Source organism: Panthera pardus, unplaced genomic scaffold, assembly GCF_024362965.1.
Source record: "Panthera pardus isolate Hobbes unplaced genomic scaffold, ASM2436296v1 HiC_scaffold_17, whole genome shotgun sequence".
Taxonomy (NCBI): domain Eukaryota; kingdom Metazoa; phylum Chordata; class Mammalia; order Carnivora; family Felidae; genus Panthera; species Panthera pardus.
This window is the reverse complement of record NW_026526732.1, coordinates 53725395-53744903: the sequence shown is the minus strand read 5'-3', so window position 1 is coordinate 53744903 and position 19509 is coordinate 53725395. Positions and strand designations below refer to the sequence as shown.

At 42.5% G+C, this 19509-nt stretch overlaps 1 protein-coding gene across 5 annotated transcripts in view; it reads left to right on the top strand.

Annotated features, from left to right (window-relative positions):
* The window catches only part of FOXO3 (forkhead box O3), a 127286-nt gene that overhangs the window by 17087 nt on the left and 90690 nt on the right, over positions 1-19509 (top strand). The window contains exon 1 of one of the 5 annotated variants that reach the window (XM_053904597.1): positions 13663-13684. The exons of the other annotated variants lie outside the window; for them this stretch is intronic. The gene's annotated coding sequence lies outside the window, so the exon portion shown is untranslated. Of the gene's footprint in view, positions 1-13662; positions 13685-19509 lie in introns of those variants that run through there. 5 annotated transcript variants of the gene reach the window in all.

The window sequence follows — 19509 nt, the reverse complement described above, 5'->3', positions numbered from 1 at the left end:
AACACGGTGGAAATACATCTGAATTTTTCTATCTGGGCTCCCAGTGTTTGACCTATTGGTATGAGCAGAGAAAATTTTCACCCAACTTCTGTCTGTATCACCTGCTTTGAGATTCCCTGCTCTGTCCATTGAGCACCAACTCTGTTTTACTGTTTTGCTTCATAATTATGCCTTAAATAGGATCGTAAAGCATTCAAACTTTTTTTTTCCCAGCTTGTTACCTCATGCATCTAGTGCTAGTCAAGAAGGGAGAGAAGAAAATAACTCGGTTTTATCATCTGAACCACATGATTTTACAACTTTGAAAACTCATTTGTCAGTGTGGTTACTAGGAAGATAATTTCACTTACCAAGTGCTCTGAGAGTTACTCCTTCAATCTCCTTCCTCTTGCCTCCCCTTTAAAATTTTTTAAAAATTGTTTTCAGGGGTGGGGGCTCCCGAGTGGCTCATTCGGTTGAGCATCCAACTCTTGATCTTGGCTCAAGTCCAGGTGGGACTCCGTGGTGTGTGTGGCACCTGCTTGGGATTCTCTCTCTCCCTCTCTCTCTGCACCTCCCCCATGCATGCGGGCCCCCCCCCTTCCGAAAATAAATAAACATTAAAAAAATAATATTTAGGGGCGCCTGGGTGGCTCAGTCAGTTGGGCGTCTGTCTTCGGCTCAGGTCATGGTCTCACAGTTTGTGGGTTCAAGCTCTGCGTCAGGCTCTGTGTTGATAGCTGGAAGTCTGGAGCCTGTTTTGGATTCTGTGTCTCCCTCTCTCTGCCCCTCCCCCACTTGCACTCTTGCTCTCTCAAAAATAAACATTAAAAAAAGGTATATATGTATATTTATAATTTTCTTCAGGGGTAAGTTTTTTGGCACATGATTTCAAAGTTGAATCTTTAGATGATTTGTTTGTGAGAAGTTAAGGCTGTTTGCCTTAAGTCTCTAGTTATTAACTCTTCTGAGAAAAAATAGTACATTGGGTTAAAAGGGTTTCTTGAAATATCCTCTGGACTGTTATAAGTCTTTGACAAATGTGGGCAGTTCCTTGATCATATAGCCATTTCTGATTTTTGAACCTCGAACAGCCAACAATGCTGGGTTGATTTTTATATCAGTCTCGGATTCTAAGAGCCTCAGTTTTACCTGCTGCAGTCACCCCCAGCTCTTCTCCCATTTTTTTTCTTTCCTTTTATGTCATTAAGACATTATGTAAAGGGGACTCACTGCCCTTCTTTTTCCCATTCACCTACTATCTCTCTGTGATCTTTCTCCTACATCAGTGATTTTCAACCTCAGCTGCATTTGAGAATCACCTGGGGATCTTTGAAAAACACCTGTGTCTAGGTCCCATCCTAAAATAATTAGGTTAGAATCTCTAGATATGGGGCCTAGGCATCCATATTTTTTAAGGCTCTCAGGAGGCTACAGTATACAGTTAGGGCTGAGAACCACTGTCTTAGAGAAATGAGTTATCAACTATTTTAGAATTGACTTCTAGACCTATTTCTACCTTCTCCTCCGTGGGAAGATTACCAAGTAGAGTTTGCTCCCTGGAAGCTCCATATAAAAGGGAGTGCTGTCTAGTTGGGCTCAAAGAGAACAGTTGGTTTCTAAGACAAGGGCATCATTATTTAACAAACTGTGCTTAGCTAGGATTTCCTCCTCTCTTTCATATAAATGAATGTGGTTTCTTTAATGTTTCCAACTCCCACCTGTTTTTCTAGTTTCCAGTGGACCCTGGTTAACCTATTTTAAAGTTTTCAGGAATTTGCAAAAAGAGATGGTGCTATTTCAGGTCATTGCATGAGACTTGAACACTGAGACACTTAAATGTACCATCTTTCTTTTGTGCAACCCAACCTGATACACTAATGAGACCTGCCATATTCTGACATTAAGCTAGTGGTTCTCAAAGTGTGGCCTCCAGATCAGCAGCATCAGCATCACCTAGGAACTTGGAAATGCAGGTTCTTGGGCCCACCACAGACATTGAATCAGAATCTCTGGACCCAGCATTCAATGTTATAATAAGGCCTCCAGGTAATTCTGCAAGCTGAAATTTAAGAACTGCTTAAGTCATTTGCTAAGACTGGAATTCCTCTGGTAACAGATTGGGAGTCAAAAATAAAAATTCTCATACCACCTTGGCTTCAGAATCCTGACAAGAGTGGGAAAAGATGAACAGCCATCTCATGGTGGTATCTGTTGAAATGGAATGAAGACCCTAGCCCCTTGAGTGTTCTAGACTTGCCACAAATCCTCGTTGCCGTGTAGCTTCCTGTGAGGGCAAGGGCACCAACCTCCCTCCTGGATAACCTTAATGAAGGATCTGCTCAGGTGCACAGAGGATGCCAGATGTTCATTCTGGGGCATATATTGTGTTCAAAGGACTTGTGTTTAGGTTGGATTCTTATTGTTTTGTGATCTTTTTTCCCTTGTTTGTTTTGGTCTTTTGGGAATGTTCTTAGATTTAAGACTAGCATCAGACAGGGGAGTAGTTGTAGTGACTCATCCACCAACAGACGTGGGACATGTGGGAGAAAGATAAGATTAAAATGTGCTGGGTGTAATCAGTGTGGAGGGTGAGTGACGCGAAGGGGAAAGTGATGCAGCTTTCATGATGAGGTCAGAGGAGACGCCGTGGTGGTGAGGAGATGGCGTCCATCTTGGCTCAGGGTCCTAAAAAGGTGCACAGCCTCTCCCACAAGGTGAAGCCAGGTAAAGATCAAAACAAGTTACTTGTGCTGTCAGTATCATTGGATTCTGTAGTCCATTAAGCTGGGCCTCATGATCATCCATATCAAACATAGCTGATGGCTTTAGGAATATAAATAGTGCAAAGAAGAGTGGGTTGCCCAGACTTGGAGGTTCATTTCAGGACCTCTTAGCAGCTGCTTCAGAATGCTGCCTGAGATTCATAAATACTCTTATATCTGACACATTAAAAAAACAACAACACAGGATTAGTTTGGATTACAAATTCTTCTGCTGTTAGTAGCATACCTTTTCCTTCATGAAGCTCTGTCAGAGGCAACAGGGCTTGCTTGGGTACTGAGCTGCAGAGGCGTGGTGATCTGTTTCTTCCTGGGAATGGGGAGGCCAGACAAGTTACTTTTCTCAGATTCGCCAAGATTCTTGAGAATGATCAGGAAGGCAGGTTCAGATGTTGAGACATCAGAATGTTCACGCAGTGGTGGAGAAAGCTACATCGAGATACTTCTGTCTGGGGCCAGAGTTTGGAGGAGTGTCCTAAAAGTGCCATGAGCACTGTAAGCAGCATTTAAAGTTGGACTCCAGGAGATTACTAGGGACTTCTAAGATCAGAAGTCAGTCAGAGACAGCTGGTGGGATGCTTCCCAAAGCTGCCACTGCTCACAGATGAAATGTGTAAATGTCTTCATTCACTTCCATTTTGTTTTTCCAAAAGGATGGGCCACTGCTTGAATGTTTTGGGCATGGGGAAAGAAGGGTATCTTGAAAAAATTCTGGTATCAAGGATGCATTTGCAGAGGAGTAAAGTATCTTAAGGAAGAGTCAGGCTCATAAGAAAAAGCCTGCCTGGCAGCAGTCTTAGAAGTCTTGGCTCCCAGCCCAAGGATGAGAGGGATCTGAGTACTTAGCTCCTGTGGCCCAGATCTGAAGATGGTAACAAGGGACATCTGTCTGGTTGACCCCTCTTTCAAAATCCCTTCTAGGAGGCTGTAGAGGAGGCCTTTGGTTTTGAGGAGAAGGTCCCTCTGTTCCCTGACTTCTGCATGCTGCTGAGCTGGGGAGAGTTGATGATGCTGGAAAGCTCTTATCCCCTCTCTCCGAAAAGGGCAAAAACCATTATATCTTCATCCTGCTTTGGTGCAAATGAGAGCTATATGCAGTCTCAGCCTTAAGGTTTACCCATCATTTTCATGGCTGTAACTAAAAGCTACTATTATTTGGCATATATTATGTACCAAATACTGCTAAGAGTAGTATGCATATTAGCTCTTCCTCTTTACAGATGAGGAAACTGAGGTACAGGAATATTAAGTGACTTGGCTAAAGCCATACAGTTGGCAAGTGATAGAGTTGAGATACCTGCGTCAGTATGTCTCTGCTTTGACTAAACTCTGAAATCAATAATTTATCTACTTTAGGGATTTTGATTTTATAATACTGCCTGAGACCTCACTGGACTGTTCCATACTTATCACGTCTCTCATTTGGGTTTAAGAGTAGAGAAAGGAGGGGAGTTTGCATGATCTTCTGTTAAAATTAAGACAGATGTGTTCTGGGGCGCCTGGGTGGTTCAGTCGGTTAAGCGGCTGACTTCGGCCCAGGTCATGATCTCGCGGTCTGTGAGTTCGAGCCCCGCGTCGGGCTCTGTGCTGACAGCTCAGAGCCTGGAACCTGTTTCAGATTCTGTGTCTCCCTCTCTCTGACCCTCCCCCGTTCATGCTTTGTCTCTCTCTGTCTCAAAAATAAATAAACGCTAAAAAAAAAAATTTTTTTTTAAAAAAAGACAGATGTGTTCTGCCTGGCCTGTCACTCTTTCAGAGCCCATAAAGAACGGGCTTGAGTGTGAAGTTGTAGACAAGCATTCATATTGAACACAACAGGCTTTTATTTTATTATTATTATTTTTTAAAGATTTGCACTCCTGTGAAGTGTAATTATTCTTAGGGATGGGACTCTGCAAACTGCCTATTTTCTCCAGGTTGCAAAGCAGATACAAGTGATATTCCAAGAAGGGCGACCCAAGTCATATTTTGCAAATTGAGAAATGAGACACAGATGCTCTGACTTGAACTGCATCTAAACTTCCCTGTGACCACTGCTTTTTTTCCTCTCCCTCTCCCCTGGGCAAGTGGAAGCAGCCCAGTTGTGTTCCACCACTTGGTGAATAGCTACATCTTTGTGGCCTGGCTTCGGAAGCCAGTGGATCATTTAGGTCTAGCTTTCATTCTTTTCTTGGATCTTTTTCACACTCAGGCCCAGGATATTGTGTGTGTTGGTTTAAGAAGATGAACTGAAGTGAAAAGGTGTTGAATTATGGAAGCATCAGGAGGAGGATAAGTTGTAGAGGACATGGGTGAATACTTGATTGGCAAAGAGGGATCTAGGAACATGGGTGATGGCCCAGTAAAAATACCTTGGCTGAAGCTGGATTGTGATGACATATTAGGAGCAATGGCTGGGTTTAGGACAATTTAGCTATTATGTAACTTCTTCAAAGAACATTATCAAACAGCACATACATACTCTCAGATGATATCGTTAATAAACACATTTTCTGATTAAAATGTAAACAATTTGCTTTTAGTCTCTGCCATGGAACCATTGAGACTCCTTTGGGGAGAAAAGTGAACCACAGCAGTTCTTATTCTGGAAAGAAAAAGGAAAGCAAAGTTATTTGTGGTTCTGGAATGGTAAAAATGTAATAATGTTTTATGCTTTGATAGTGTCTTTCAGGGAGTTTAGAATTCTGAATAATTTTTTCTTTGTCAAAGTGGGAGAGGCATTCTTTCTGTAAACCCAATCTCACAAGGTCCCTGGTGCTTGAGGGGCCAAAGAAAGAGAGGAGAAGAGAAGGAAACTGTATGTGCCATCCTTTCCTCACTGTCACCTTGTCATGAAAAATGATCTGCGACTTGCCAAGACTTTGTTGAAAGAACTTGGTTGTCTGGTATTTCTCATCTGCATGAAAAATAAAGTGCTTCCATTTTTTTCTGAGATTAATGATAAAGATAAAAGTTTCTCAATACTTTAAAATATAGGCTGCGCTGTCTCTAAGAAAAAGCTTCCTAAGAGGAATTGAGGCTATTTTTTGAATATTTATTATACAAACAGAGTTTTCAATGTCCTATAGAGACAAAATACTTTCCTTGCACTTTTAACCCCCATGGGAAAAAGGAGAAATCAGCCTTCTTTGTGGGTTTGGTATAGGCCATTTATTTACTAGCTGCTTAAGCAAGTGCCTACTAGCTTCTTCTGGATTAAAGATACGGACTATCCTAAACATCTTGTTTTCTAGATGTAGGGAGCAGGCCCAGCAGGCTTGTGACTTCCCTAGAAGTAGTGAGTGTACATGAAGGTGAAGCCATGTGCTAAGTCCAAGATTCCCAGCTCTGTGTTCTAGCAGGAGACAGCTAGCTCTTCATCCAAGAAGTTGCATGGAGACCTTTATACCTTGTAAGAACTCAGAAACATCTCTTTCTCAGTCATTGATTAATATTTTTAAAAGAAGTTGGGGTTTTTTAAATGAAAATTTTGCATTCTGCATGTAAAGAGAAATGTCCTGAAAGACCTGAAAGAAAATAAAGGAGCTGTTTGTAAGGTAATGCATTTACCCTATTTAATTTAATACCTTTCAGTTAGGTTTTTGTCATGTAGATGTGAGTGCCTCTTCTAGAAGAGGGTAAGGGGTGAGGTTCTTTGTTTTTTGAGGAGACCGTTTTCAGGACAGACTTGAAGTTTGGTTTCTCCTGTATATCAGGGACTCAGCTTTCCAAATCTGACCCAGAAAAAATAGTGCAGTAGGTCCATCCATTGTTACTCACTACCTGCATTAGGTGTAACTGGCCTCACTCCCGACTCTCAGTACCTAGACCACCCTTCCTGGCAGTCCCACTTTATATACCTAACATTCCCCTGTCCATCTCACCTGGGCCTTGTTCCATGAGGGATTTTCCAGGGGAAGGACTGATATGAGAAACAAATTGATGCTAAATTGATGATGGAACCTCTGAGTTCCAGAACTAAAGGGCCTTGGTTGTCATCTGGTTTACCCGTTTATTTTCTGGATGAGGAGATTAAGGATGAGAGATGTAAAGGAGCTTAGCTGAAAAGTGCATAGTGAGGCCACTCTTAGTTTTGAACTGCCTAGTGGTCACCCTAGTCACCACCACTTTTATGGAGGATGGCCTGCCCAGCTGCCTCATGGGGGTTTGTGAACATGCCTGTACCTGCCTGGACATGTTCCTCACTTCAAATACCACTACATTATTCCCCAGGGAAGAACAAAGCTTTTTATTTCACCATGGCCAGTGTGGAGGCATTCTATGGAAATATACCTGTGAGAGACTTTCTCAGGTGGCCAAATGTTGTCTTCTAAATCTCCAGACATTGAAGAATGATTGATTGGTGGCAGTCCTATAATCCAGAGTGATGAGGCCTGAATTTTCTGTGTTGTCGTAGAGGGTTGTAATTTGGGGTAAGAATTACATTGCATATAATGTTTCCAAGAATAAGTGACTTTGTGCCAGAGGAATGGGCACAGTTAGCTGGATCAATGGTTTTAATTATCAGCAGTTTGCTGCAAAAGAAATTTGCAGTTCTGCCAGTCTTGATGCTAGACAGCTCATACCTTAAATGTGTTTGGTAGACTTGGATGTCTTTTATTGGGAATTAAGTCCCCAAAACAGTTTTTTATAACTATTAAAGTCTGATTGATATGCTTAGCTCTTTTGATGGCATTGAAGAAATTTGGTAGTCTTTGGAAGGAGCCATTTCTTTGGCACTGAGAGCAAAAATGCCACTTCTAGTTGAAAGGTTTGTGGCAGATGGGATTTCTAATGCTGTGGTGTATATGTCCTTTACAGGTGAAATAACAATATGGCAAGTTATCTGAGTCAAACTCCTGTAAACACATTTTTTTTTTTTAATAGCAAAGTGGTTGGATGTTCTGGTCCTTCAACAGTGTATTGGTAGCAATGTTGCTGGCTTTTATAGCCTGGGCCAGGGTCTAGGTCTAACCTCAGGGTCCTCATGATGTACTTCTTTGGGGACAGGGCATAGGAGTGTGCTGCCTGGGCCATAGCCATGATTATTTATTCATCTGATTTATCCTTCTGCTTTCATTTAGCAAATGTATTGAAGTATTGAAGATCAAGATGGATGTGGAAGTAGGCATTGCCTTTGATGAGTTAGTTTATAGTGTGGTACACGACAGGAATGTACACATAGAAATGTGCAGCATTTCTTGGGAGACAGCATTAAGGAAGGCCTCTATGGGCCCAGAATCTACCTTGCCTGGGAAGAAGGGAAGTCTTGCTGAGCCATGTGTCCTGGCACATATTTCTGCCCATCCTTCACTGTTTTCACTTCTGATAGTGAAATTTCTGTCAGTATAGTATGTTGTTGGAGTTCATTTTCTTTTGTTGATAAAAGTATTACAGTAATCAAAGAATTCCTTGCAGAACTTTTGCAACCCTCAAGGAAAAGTGATAAAACACAGACCCTGCCTGATAAATTGCAGGGTACAGGGAGGGGAGGGAGTTGTCCTTCCTTTCACTTTGGCTTTGCTGTTTGTTTGTGTAACTGTGAAAGAATACTGAGTCTGCTTTTTGTAAAGGAGATAACTTGGCTCATCCCTAACATGCAGAGTGTTGGGTGAATTAATGAGTGGAAGGCACGTAATAATATGTGGTACTTATGTAGTCTTTTGATGATTTCACCTAAAATCTTGCCATCTGGAAACTTGCATTTACTAGGATGCACAGCCAATTTTGGATGATACTGAGTCCAATGTGTATTTAAAGTGGTTTAGATTTTCATTTGGCTAAAATTTAGGAGGTTATGGACTAATAGAATAATAATAATGATTGCTTTTCCTAAGGAGACTTGAATAGCCTCAGAAGCACTCTAATGGAGATAAAAGGCAGGAATCTTATTCTGTTTCCTAGCCATGAAATTGAAACATGGTAGCCTGCTCTAGAGCTGGTCCTAGAGCTGCCTGTTTTGAAATGAGAAGTTGAATTCACAATCTATGGCTTTGGCTCTTGCTTTGCTACCAAGCATTGCTAACTGTAAAGTCTCTAAGCCACAAAGAATCTTTGTCATCTTAATTTTCCAGCTGGAGAGCAGAGGTTTCCCACCTGGAATTTAAATTCTGCTGAAGATGCCTAAATCCAAGCCTGATAAGATTGCAAAGCTGGTTGGGGCTCACAGGCCCCTTGACTTGGGGAACAGATGCTGACTGTTGAGTTTGGAGCTCAGTTGGCAGTGTCCATAGTTCCTTTGCTGTCTAGGGGGCCCCTGTGCACTTCCTCAGCACTTCAGTAGAATGAGGCTGGGCTCTTCTTCCCAAGACAGCTGAGAGCCTCTGCAAGGTGTGTCCCATGCTTTCCTACAATTTAGAGATGCCTTTTACCTCCCATTAGAGTGCTTCTAAGGCTATTCAGGGTACCTTAGGAAAAGTGATCATAATTGTTATTCTATTAGTCTACAGTCTCAAAGATTTTAGCCAAATGAATATCTAAACCGCTTTAAATACACTTTGGATTCTAGTATATCCATAATTGGCTTCCATAGAGTGATGGAGTGTGCTGCTCCAGGCATCTGTGCCCTTCATTCTGGCTGCTGTCCTGACACATCCTTCAAGGTGCATGGGGGAGAGGTGAGGAGCACAGGCCTAGTTCTGCTTCTACCTTGTTCCCATACCACATTCTTAGCAGGTTCTGTGCTTTTTCACTGCCTCTAAAATCATCACAGATCTGCCATTCCTGGATAGACCCAAACCTATGGAAAAGCAAAGACCATCTTCCCCTAAAAAATGTTAATTTCAAATTGATGTTTGTTTATGCTCCTTCACTGTGGCAACTTACAAAAATTTATTCTGTATAAAGGATGAACCTGAGGGTAATAAAGGACAGTGTAGTGCTTGATAGGTGCTACAGTCAGACCACAGACTCTGCTCTCGAGTTTCATAGCAGCTGAAGCAAAAAGGGATATAAGATCAGCTTCCAAATTTATAATTGCTTTTAATAAAAAACAGATCAGTTTCACAGAAGAACCATGACTTTTTTCTGTTACTGAAAAGCTTTTTTCTCTTAGGACATACTAAACAGAACACTGATCTAATGGATGACATTCTCATATTTGAAATTTGGTTCTCTAGAGTAATGAGCCAGTCCATTTGAGCATCGTCCCTCAGTGGTTTATTTCTCTCTATCCAGCCTTGTAAATTCTTTTTTGACATACTAGGTGATTGGTTGAGTGTGTATGGCTCCAGACTTCGGAAGTACTGGGACTTACATATGAAGCAATATGGATGAAGTTCTTGGGAAAGTTCTCAGAGTTACACATGGAGAAAACCAAGGCAGGTGGGAAGACTGAGGAATCAGGAGAGATGGGTCGAAGGCAAAAGTCTTAGTATAAGGAATTGCCTGTCCCAAGAAGAATTAGCAGAGACTCAGCGGAAGGGGCTGGGGTTTGAGGGGAATGCCAGGGAGCTGATGTGTAGTTGGTGCTCAGCACTAGTGCACTAGCATAGTCTAGCCTCCAGCAGGACTCAGGTGTGAGACAAGGACTGGTTCTCAGGGAGGGGCTAGGGAGTCATTAAGGGGCTAGGGAGTCACATTTATTGAGCACCATCCTCACAGTAAACCTGAGGGTAAATCTTTTTTGAGTTGCTGAGGAAGCTGAGGCTCAGAGTTGGGTCTGGCCCCTGATTGGTTCGGCAGGGGTCTGGTGTGCCCAGTGATCAAGCTCACCCGGGTTCTGAGGGGCAGAGTAAATACAGACCCAGACTGCCCACCCCACCTTCTCCTTCCTCCTCTCCTCCTCCTCCCTCCTCCTCCTCCTCCTCCCTCCTCCTCCTCCCTCTCCCTCCTCCCTCCTCTCCTCCCTCCTCCTCCTCCCTCCTCCCTCCTCCTCCTCCTACCTCTCCTCTCCTCCATCCTCCTCCTCCTCCTCCCTCCCTCCTCCTCCCTCCTCCTCCCTCTCTCCTCCTCCCTCCTCCTCCCTCCTCATCCCCCTCCCTCCTCCTCCTCCTCCTCCCTCCTCCTCTCCTCCCTCCTCCTCCTCCTCCTCCCTCCTCCTCCTCCTCCTCCCTCCTCCTCCTCCTCCCTCCTCCTCCTCCTCCTCCCTCCTCCTCCTCCCTCCTCCTCCTCCTCCTCCTCCTCCCTCCTCCTCCTCCTCCTCCCTCCTCCTCCCTCCCTCCTCCTCCTCCTCCTCCTCCCTCCTCCTCCTCCTCCTCCTCCCCTCCTCCTCCTCCACCCTCCTCCCTCCTCCTCCTCCACCCTCCTCCCTCCTCCTCCTCCCCTCCTCCTCCCTCCTCCTCCTCCCTCCTCCTACCTCCTCCTCCTCCTCCTCTCCTCCTCTCCTCCTCCTCCTCCTCCTCCTCCTCCTCCTCCTCCTGCTGCTGCTGCTGCTGCTGCCAGATGGTCTCTATCACTTAGGATAGTTACTCAGGGCTGAAGCTTCTCCTTGGGCAGAATTGGTCCCCAAACTGTTCAAGGGAGTGGAGTGAGGTGGTTCCATTGAGGGCCATTAGATGTAGGGATTGGTGGGAATGGGTGTCAGGCAGCACTAGGAAATTTGTGTGCCCACCTGTGGTGCGTATATTTTGCTACTTCATAGAAACATGTATATACAGTGTATGTGTGTGTATATGTGTACACACACACACACACACACACACACACACACACACACACACACGATTCCTCAGTTTGCCTTTGAAGTGAAAGCTGTGGCCCAGTGCTGCCCTTGTTTTTTCTCCCCTCCATTTTAGGCCAGTCCACGTTCCTGCAAACAGACAAGGCATTGTTTAAAGTACAATGTACTCTGCTGCTTTTGCATTGTCATCAGAAACCCTTGACAAAATGTTTAATTTCTCTCCGAGGTTATCTGCGCTTAGTCGACTTGCCTAATGGTGCATTTGGTTCTGAAACCTGGAACTTTTGCCCACCTGTGTTGCATTAAGTCTGTCATAGGACACAAATACCTTTATAGAAAAATTAAGGATTCCTGCATTTTGAGATGACTCAGACCAGTATTTCCAAACTAGTAACGTTAACTAGGACACACGCTGGAGAAGGGCTTCCTCTCCCGCCCCTGCAGCCTGTTGCTGGTGCCATCCTTCTCAGACCTCCTATGCAGTAAAAAGAAGGGACCTGCCTCCTCAATGTAGGGTTCCATCTTACAATGGAGACCATTTAAGGCAACCTTAACATAGTTAAAGCTCTAATTGTGATGATCTAACCAGTTGCATTCCTTGTGACCTCATTTAAGAACATGTTTTGATAAATTCAACAAAGGTAGAGATGATAGGTGTGAGTTGTTTTTTGAGTAAATTACTTTTGAGCTATACTTTAATATATTTTGAAAGTTCAGTTCATGTTTCTTTTCTGCATTTGGGCTTATTCTTTTGGTGGTATGCTGATTCATTTGCATGGACCATTACCTGGATATAACAGTATTACTTTTTTAAGCTAAACTATATGAAAAATTAAGATTTAACAAAAAGATATAAGCTAAGGTCGCTGTACAATCATTTCTTTAATGAGCTGTTACATTTTAAAGAATCAGAGTGTAGAAATTCAGTTATAGTCAACTTTACAAGAATATATTTGTTATACAAAATGAGATATATGTGTATAGACGCACAACAACTTCCTCTTTCTGGTCAGAACTGCTTCTGTTTTCTATCTGTGTATTCCTTAGTCCCTCACCCTCACCCCAGAGATGCAGGATAAGAAGAAACTTAGAGTATCAAGACACACTGAGACTGCCTTTGTGGTGAGTCAAGATGCAGTGTCCTGCTAGCTGGGAAACCATGGTGTGGGCCTCTCAGAATATAGTAGGTTGGAGAAACAGAGAAAATACAGCTTGACTGGGTCCTGCCCTCACACTCAAAACCTCAGCAGGATGCTTTCGGCTCTGCTGGGATTATTTTCTGCAACTAGGCAAAAAAAAAAAAAAAAAAAAAAAAAAAAAAAAAACCAAGAAAGAAAGAACGAACACAGTTTGTTCTGGTGGGACTGGAAAATGGAAAAACTTGAAGGAATATTTAAACAGTTTTTGATGGAAAGTAATGATAGTATCTTAGTTCCTTAGCATTTATTAAGTAAACATTATGTTGTAGGTTCTGCAGTAGAACATTTAAAAATTGACATTCCTGAGGCTATTTTCTAAGACAGGAAAGTCAAACCTGTTTTTGGTCTGGCAGAGTTGGAGTAGTTTGATGCAAATGTGTCTTGAGAAAAATGGACGGCTTCTAAGTGGCTGTGTGCTATTCCTGTGGACCATTCCACATGTAGCTGTTTTCCATGTTCCAGCTTTACTTAACTTTTTCAGAAAATTATTGTTTTTGAAAAAAAAAAATCTAACTGGTAGAAATACAGGCTGTATTTAAACTGGACTTTGTAATTTTTCCTGGTCACACGCAGCCCACATTTTGGAGCTTCATGACGTAAGTGCCCCCTGACTGGGAGTCGAGAGTCTTGACTGACCAGGCCTTGGCTGCCCCGGGGCCATACAGACGCCTGCATAACCCGGATCCTTGTTTACTTCCTCTTCAAGTGCTGGGGACATTTAGTACTAAGAGGGACCGTGCGCCTTCCACAAGCGCTGCCGCCAGCGTTCTCTCAGCCCTGCCATTCCTGACTGTCTTGGAAAGTGCCTCATCCGTGAGGCAGGCTTTTGTTCTTCGAGTGCAGCCATCCGTCCTTCTCCAGATTCCAGTGAGGACCTGCAGGCCCACTCCCCTGCACTCTGGCAGCAGAAACTCAGTTTTAACTGCTATTAACTTTAAGAGCAAGAGGAGGAATCAGGCAGGGGGTGGCTCTTGCTAGAGCCGGGTGGCTGGCTCTACTGCACCAGATTCTGTGACTAATATTTGGGAAAGCGGTGCTCTGTTTAGACACTTATGGGAAATTTAAGGGGCTTTTGGATTATACAGTGTTGCCTAATGCGGACTCTAAGACACAGCCTTCTAATTGTGAGTAAAAAAACTTTCATACTGAATATTAGGCTGAAGTGATCCTTTGCAATTTCGTGAAAAATCAAAAGGACATTGCCTGGAAAGAAACTATTGTAAAATGAAGTGGCAATTTTTTTTCCCAAGGAAACTTTTCACCTTCTAGAGATTTATTCTTAATCAAAGGATGTCATGTTCTGTACAGTGTCATAATAAAAACTCTTAAGCATTGGTATTCAGACAACAACAGGCACAGATGTGTAAAGTTAAATATGAAGACTGCAACTCATTGATAGGATTTAATTTCTGTGTGTGTTTTTGTTTTAGAGCGGGAGCCCGCAGCAGGGGAGAGGGGCAGAGGGACGGGGTGAAAGAATCCCAAGCAGGCTCCATGCTCATGCTCAGAGTGAAGCCTGTTGTGGGGCTGGATCTCATGACCCTGGGATCTTGACCTGAGCCACCCTGACCATCAAGAGTCTAAAACTCAACAGACTGAGCCACCCAGGCACCCTAGTGCTTTTCTTTTTTGAGGGATAATACTCAAATTAGAGGAAAAGAAAGAGGTAATGGATAGACAAAATAAAAGTACTTATTTAAAGACTGTAACAGCCAAGAATTATGAATGGAGAATTGAGACTGATGTTTCTGTCAGAATTTTGGATGCCATGTTCATAAATTATATTATGGTTCAAAAAATACACAACTTTTCTCCTTTTAGTCTTGGGATGATTGCTTTTTTATGAGACTCCTGTTACAGCTTTCAGACTGGAGGGTACATTACAGCTCATTCTAGGTCAGCTGCCTCATTTGATAGAAAAAGAAAACTGAGGCCTAGAACTTGGTGGTAGGCTCAGCACACCCAGCTGGTTAGTTAGGCAGTGTGGACAGGAAGTAGTCTTCTCAGTCCAGGCCTTTTCGTTTAGAAGATGCTGCTGCCTGCCTTTGTGACTGTTATAAAGACCTGCTTCGTCATGGGTAGGGCAGCGGGGGCTGAGGGTACAGAGATTTCCTTTGCTTCTAAGGATTAGAGTTTTTCATTTCACAGGTGTGGCTGGGACTCACTGGGAGATCTTGAGAAACTTTTTTTTTTTTTAAGTTTATTTATTTTGAGAGAGAGCACGCATGGGCAAGTGCATGAGCAGGGGAGGGGCAGAGAGAGAGAGAGAGAGAGAGAGAGAGAGAGAGAGAGAGAGAGAGAGAAAATTCTAAGCAGGTTCCACACTGTCAGCGCAGAGCCCTACACAGGGCTCAGGCTCATGAACTGCAAGATCATTCATTGCCTGAGCTGAAATCAAGTCAATGCTTAACCGACTGAGCCAGTTTCCAGGTGCCCTGAGAAACTCTGTTTTTAGCTTTGTACCCAACAATTGGATAAGAGTGGTCCGTTAACATTCAGAGTATAACCATGTCTGTGATAGGCAGCTATCCTAAAGCTAAGTACCATGTGAGAGATGTACATTATATCTGTTAGGACAGTGTTTCCCAAATTGTATTCCCTTGAAAATAATAGTAGTCTTCATGGTTTAGGTTAGGTTAAACAAAATTTAAATCAGAACCATATTAAATTATAGTCCTTAAGTTCACTTTTTGGTCAGACTTTCAGGAAGTAGCACATGAAAATTTACTTGGAGAGTTTCCTCATAGTTCTTCAGTAGTTTGGAATGACATCTTGAGCTGGCAGTAAACAAAAATGTCAGGTTATTGTTTTTCTTTCCATTGAACAAGTTATTGTATAGGGAGGTGAAACAAAACAAAACTTCGTGTTCCTGAAGCCAAAGGTTTTGTGGTCTGCACTTCATATAGTTTATGGGTTCCAGTTACCTTGAGAAAAAGAAATAATGGTGTTCTTAAAAAGTTTTATATATGTGTTTTGAAGTCAGTCATTGCTGCTTTTTTGTTTTATTTTTTATTTTATTTTTAATATAATTTATTATCAAGTTGGCTAACATACAGTGTATACAGGGTGCTCCTGGTTTTGGGGGTAGATTCCCAGGATTCATTGCTTACATATGACACCCAGTGCTCATCCCAATGCTGTCTTTTTGTTTTAAAAAAAAGTTTGGAAAATTGTGTTATATTGATACAAAGGGAATACTATTCAACAATAAAGAGAAACCATTGATATAAAACATCGATGAATCTCAGAAACATGCAGAAGAGTACAAACTATTTGTTCCCATTTATATGAAGTTCTAGAAAAGGCCCAACTAACCCATGGTGACAGCAGATCAGTGATTGCCAGGGGCTGTGAGTTGAGAGGAGATTGCAATAAGGGAACTCTCTAGAGAGATGAAAATGTTCTATATCATTATTGTGGTGGTTACACTGGTGTATACATTTGCCAAAATTTATCTAACAGTATGCTTAAAATGGGTGCATTTTTTGATGTTAAATTATACTTCAGTAAAGTTGATTTATGAAGAAAGGTCAGGAAAGGCTATGGTTGGGGATTTCTTGAAGAACAGATGATACATTTTGGCCAGTTTTTTTTTTTTTTTTTTTTTTTTTTTTTATAGCACTGAGCACTGAAAGCCAGGCCCTTTGCTTTCATGTTTCTTCAGCTATCTTTTTATTCATGATTACACGAGAGTCTTAACACCTTTCTCTTTTGCCTCCCCCATCCTTTCATGCTTTGAGCAATAGAAATTCTTTTCTTTGAGGAAGAAAAGAAGTCCTTGTTAGTAGCAAGCAAGAATGAACTTTAAATTCACCTGAAATTATTTTTCAAGTAGGAGGTTCCATAAACATTGCTCGCCTTTTGGAATGGAAGTGTGTGGGAAAAGGGTGTATGTTCCTCAGATAATTGTGCTGTGGTTCCTCACACTTGTGTAAGCTTCTGTGTGAATGCTAAAAGTGTCATGAATTGTGCTTCTGGCATTTGTCTGCCACAGCTGGGGCTTCAGGTTGCACATTTGTTGTGGTGTCAGAGTCTGAGAAGCATTTGTTGAGAGGCTGTGCAGTAGTCATTCAGTGGGTAAGCAGGGGGATGAGGGGTCTCCGTGCTTTCACTGGCCTCCAGTCTTTAATCTCAATCTTGACACCATTAGAAACTTGAGAGGGCCTTTCTCTAGTGTATCCTCAGAGAAATGTGTGAATGCTTGGGAAAGTATAATTTAGTGGGTTATTTGAACATGTAGGTATCAGGAATATTGTTGAGTGTTTTTAAAGTTCAAGTCTTCCGTGTACGGTCAAGGTTAACCTCTAAGAAAGAACTAGCATGTTCTTAATGGATCATGTTAGCTGGATTTGGTCCAAGTGTTTTTTTTCTTAGAAGGGAGGATTACACTTTATAGTAACAAGATGTTCCTTTATTTCCTAGTTTATCAAAAGATGTTGATTGTGAAATAGGGTGTGCAGATATTTTAGATCTTACTGTTTTTAAATAGATGAGCTTGAGAGACTGAGTAAAGGTTGTGCCAGAAGGTTAACTGTGCCTGAGGAAAGCTAAATAATTGGGGGGTGGGGAGGGAAAAGTAAATATTTTTTTCCTTTGCTATGTATTTCTTTTAGACATCTTTAGGTTTTGTGTTTTGTTTGTGTTAACTTGGACTTTTCTTAAAACTGCTAAAGCAAAGAGAGGAGAGATGGCACAAAGCTGTATGTGGATATTCTTCCCTCTTGTTTTTCCCCCTCCTAAAACGGTTGTTGGCAAATTAATTTCAAAAGTAGGGGGCTGGGAAGGGGCAGCTTGAGATACTTAGATTGATTTCAGCTGTGTTTTTTACAAAATGACAACAGGTAAAGTTTGCAAAGCTTCAGGGAAGAAAAGAGAGTCCCCGTTCTCTTTTTTCTTCTCAGGGGAGTTGTAGAATATCAGAAGCATGTTTCATACTCCTAAGGTTTAAATGCCAAATGAAGAAAACAAAGCTGTCAAGTTACTGGAATTTTGGTTCTTTATTGACAGAATAAAGGTATGAAATGGCCTCATGGATTGTAGTAGCATCATCCATGTTCCCCAAAGGTTTCTGTGAGGCAAGACGCATCCAGTTACTTCCTTTCCTCCTTCCCCACATCAGTCCCATTTCCCTCTTTGCGCTTGCCTCCATCTCTGGCCCTCTTCTTCTTTTGGCTTTTTGCCATACTGTTTTTGAATTACTGCTTTCTAAACTCCCAAGAATGTAGATGGCACATCCGAACCCTGCCTCCTTGGTGGTGGCCCCTGGCTTCTGTGCCCCCTTGAGTCCCTTGGGCCTCTGGGTCTGGCATGGCATGTCCCAGTGACTCAGCCAGTGTAGGAGTTCAGGACAGCCCAGCCTCTCATCCCCAAATCTGGCTTTGTTGAATCTGGCAGAGCTCCAGCTCTTTCCAAACGCCTGCCCTATGCAGTGAGAGAAGAATGGGCTTCACCTGAGGAGTTTTGTGGGCAGCTCTCTTCCTTTGTGTGCTCCTGGAAGCCATTTCAGAACCTGTATGAGTGGTCTGTAGTGGCAGGGAAAGGATGTAATTTTTGGTGGAGACCTTTGTGATCCAAGATATCTTCACAGTGGTTCCCCAGACAGCACTAGCAAGAACTGAGAGTTCAGTTTATCCTCCCGATATCTTAATGTCGTACTCAAGGAGAGATTTTTTGGGGGGTGGGGGTGTGACTTCCACCCATCTCACTCACCCATCCCTCAGGCAGCTGGGTTTTGTAAACTCTTGTCAAGCCACAAGTTCTTGAGGCCAAAAGCCTCCTGCTTATTTTTTGTTGAGTTTATGGAGGTGTGCATATATAGTGTTTCTAGGTAGTGATGTGGAATGCAAATAGAGTTTTCAGGAATACTGAAAATACTTCTGGAGAAGGAGGTAAAGTGAAAATGCTTTCTTTTTTAAGATTCTATTTATTTTTTAAAAAATGCTTATTTTTGACAGAGAGAGAAAGTATGTGTGACCAGGGAGGGGCAGAGAGAGAGGGAGACAGGTTCTGAAGCAGGCTCTGTGCTGGCAGCCGATGTGGGGCTAAACTCATGAATTGTAAGATCATGGCCTGACCCAAAGTCAGATGCTTAACTGACTGAGCCGCCCAGGTACTCCCTAAGATTTTATTTTTAAGTAATCTCTACATCCCAACGTGGGGCTCAACTGAAAACCCCAAGATCAGAACCCACTGACTGAGCCAGCCAGGCACCCCAAAAATACTTTTAATTGTAACTCACCTCTCAAACTCTTCTACTTAAAGCTGAATTTAGCAATATAGAAAAACTTTGGGCTTATTATGTTGAATTAATTTCCCAGGTATGGCCATTGTATGAGTAACAATGTAAGTTTTTGTTATTAAAAAACTCAATACAGGCTATTGGGTACAGGGGACCCTTTTGCCCTTTTATTATTTGATGTTCTCTCTGCCTTAGAAATATGCTTTTTTTGGAGGAAAGGCAAGTTTGTTCATACAATTCCCAAAGGTTGGTTATTTACTCTAGAAAAGAATTTAAAAAAAGTTTTTTTTTAACATTTACTCATTTTTGAGAGTGAGAGAGACAGAGCATGAGCGGGGGAGGGGCAGAAAGAGAGGGAGACACAGAATCCGAAACAGGCTCCAGGCTTTGAGCTGTCAGCATAGAGCCTGATGCGGGGCTTGAACTCACGGAGTGGAGTGCGAGATCATGACCTGAGCTGAAGTCGGACGCTTAACCAACTGAGCCACCCAGGCAGGCGCCTCTACTCTAGAAAATTAACAAAAATGGAAACTTTATAGAATCTTCCTTCTTAATGTCTCTTATTCCTAAGACTTAGGGTAAAACCTACTTTTCTGTTTGTAGCAATTGCTGTCTAAGGGAGCTTTTTGCATGCACATGAAATAGTGACCTCTGTAAGACCACATGATATGAGGGACCTGCTGGTGTTAACAGGCCAAGTCACCATTGTAC